This window comes from Grampus griseus, assembly GCF_964374135.1.
Source record: "Grampus griseus genome assembly, chromosome: 3".
Taxonomy (NCBI): Eukaryota; Metazoa; Chordata; class Mammalia; order Artiodactyla; family Delphinidae; genus Grampus; species Grampus griseus.
In genome coordinates, this window is record NC_139019.1 from 47795489 (window position 1) to 47798011 (window position 2523).

Here is a 2523-nt window from a genome sequence, read left to right on the forward strand (position 1 = left end):
CAGAGGTGGGGGGGAGGGATAAACTGAGAGATTGGGATTGACATATACATACTACTACCTATAAAATAGGTAACTAATAAGAACCTGCTGTAGAGCACAGGGAACTCTACTGGATACTCTGTAATGGCCTATATGGGAAAAGAATCTAAAAAAAAAAAAAAGAGAGTAGATACATCTATATGTATATGTATAGCTGATTCACTTTGCTGTGCACCTGAAACTAACACAAAATTGTAAATCAACTGTACTCCAATAAAAACTTTAAAAAAAGTTAGTTTTTTTTAAAGGGGAAGGACTAAAAGCTATAAATAAATGTGGCATTTCCTATTTCTTTTGGCTATCACTAGGTTCTAAGTCATGTTGGAGGTTTGTTAAACATTCCGGTTCTGAGATGGTTTCATTTGATGCGATCTCCTCCACTGCACTTTGGATTGGAACGAATAGACTATATTTACACTAAAATATTTTTGCTAAAAATTAACAAGAGTAGATTATCTAATATTTAACAAAAGCAAACACTTTTTACCTCTAGAGGGGGGAATTATTGTCCAAATTACAAAATTTGAAGCAAATTAATTTATAAGAAAATTGCCAACCTGATTTTTTTGTATATGTTGAGATGTAATGATTTATTTTTCAAAAACCCAGATTGTAACTTTAAAGACTTTTGTCTTAACAGAATACACTGCTCTTAGACATAGGATGGAAAAGATTGGTTGGTTGATCAGTTGTTGAATACACTTTCTTATAGAAAATTCTAGAAAACCTGTGGGTAAGTGATAATGTGGCCGCTGAATTATGCATTATGATGTTTCCCAACTTGTCTTTTCTAAAGAATTATCCAGGGCATATATTAAAACAACAACAACAACAAAAACACAGATTCCAGATCCCACCCCAGCCCTCTCCAGGGGAGAGGTAAAGGAAATCTAAATTTTAAACAAGTACACAGGGCTATTCTTATAATCTGGGCAAGTTTGGGAAATACTGGATAATGGGAAAAGTTCTGGCTTTATCATCAGACAGCCTGAACTTGAATACCTGCTAGGCCAGAACAGAGCTGAATAACCTTTGATGAATTTCTTTGAGCCTCAGTTCCTTCATTCATTTCTTGTGCCAGGGCAGGGCGGGGAGGGGTGCTAAGGGGGACTGGGGACCAAATGAGTTACTGTTTATAAAAGACCTAGCACTGCATCTGCACCCACTCTCTAAACAATGATAATAGTGAAATATCAGTAGTTTCATTTTCTGGATTTTAACAAAGTTGAAATGGATCAAATTTTTCTCCTCTTCAAAGATAGAGCAGTGGTTTTAATGCCCACTTCTTATTTTGCCCAAGGATCTATTTGGTGGAAATGACTGACCAGGGAGATTCTTTTGGCACTTTCCCGTTATTGGACATTTTGTCCTGATAAGTGTCATCTCTAATATCTCTATTATCTCATTCTTTACTCTTTTTTTGGCACATAGAATTCTCTGTCATTCCACTGAAGGGGAGAATAAGCCTGATTCATAGGCTAACTATGCTATTTTAGGCTTTTTTTTCTCTCTAAATAATTTAATTATATCCCAGGGAACATAATTGGCTTTGGTTATAATATAAAAAGTATACCCCAATATAAAAGCATGGAAGTGGGAATAACTTTGTGTCCATCTTCAAATGACTTAAAGTTCCTTAGATCTAATCTAATTCTCACATCTTGGAATCTTCCTATTAATGGAAAATTATTCTTTTAATTAGCTGAGATGACTGGCAATAATGATCAGGCAAAGCCATTTTTTTCTTCTGCAGGCCTCCTCCTAAGTGCTAGGGCTGTGTGAAGTTCTTGCCACCAAAGGGTAGTTTTCAAACTTGACTGTAAAGAAGACTCACATGGGGAGTAAGTGAGTGTCAGTTTCTGGTTCCCAGCTCCAAACTGTGTGCAGTGCTCTGGAGCACTCTAAGGATCTCTCTTTGAAAACCACTGCTCCAGGAATTTGATACATCTCTATTGAATTTAATTCAAATTTTCATTCTTAAAGACAGGTAGAGATGCCATGACAGATGTCTCGACAGGACTCCACTGCTCCTTTCAAATAAATTCCTTAGCTATCCATCTATTGATGCATCCAACTGCAACAGGCCAGGTGATTGGTAAGGTGCTGGGAGAGAGGGTGTCTCTCTTCCTTGTGGCTATGAGTTTAGCTACTGGGAGTCCTGTTTATGAAGTCTGCCTAAGAGCCTAGCTCCTGACCACACTGGCCGATGTGGTGTGGTGTGATTTGATATGATGAGTCACTGCATTTGGGAAGCTGTAAACTTTTTGTACTTTCATTTCCTACCATTGCCTAATGGTAAACATTGAAGCATAACCAGAGGCCTCTAGCCCTTATGTGGTCCCTACAGTAGAGGCTTGTTTGAAAAGGGCAATTATAAGTAATTTAGTAACGATTTCTATGAACACCAGAAAAAAAAACCACTGTAAATACCTCAAAAATGAGAGTGGCACAGTACCAGCCAAAGATGACATGCTGTCACTTCTT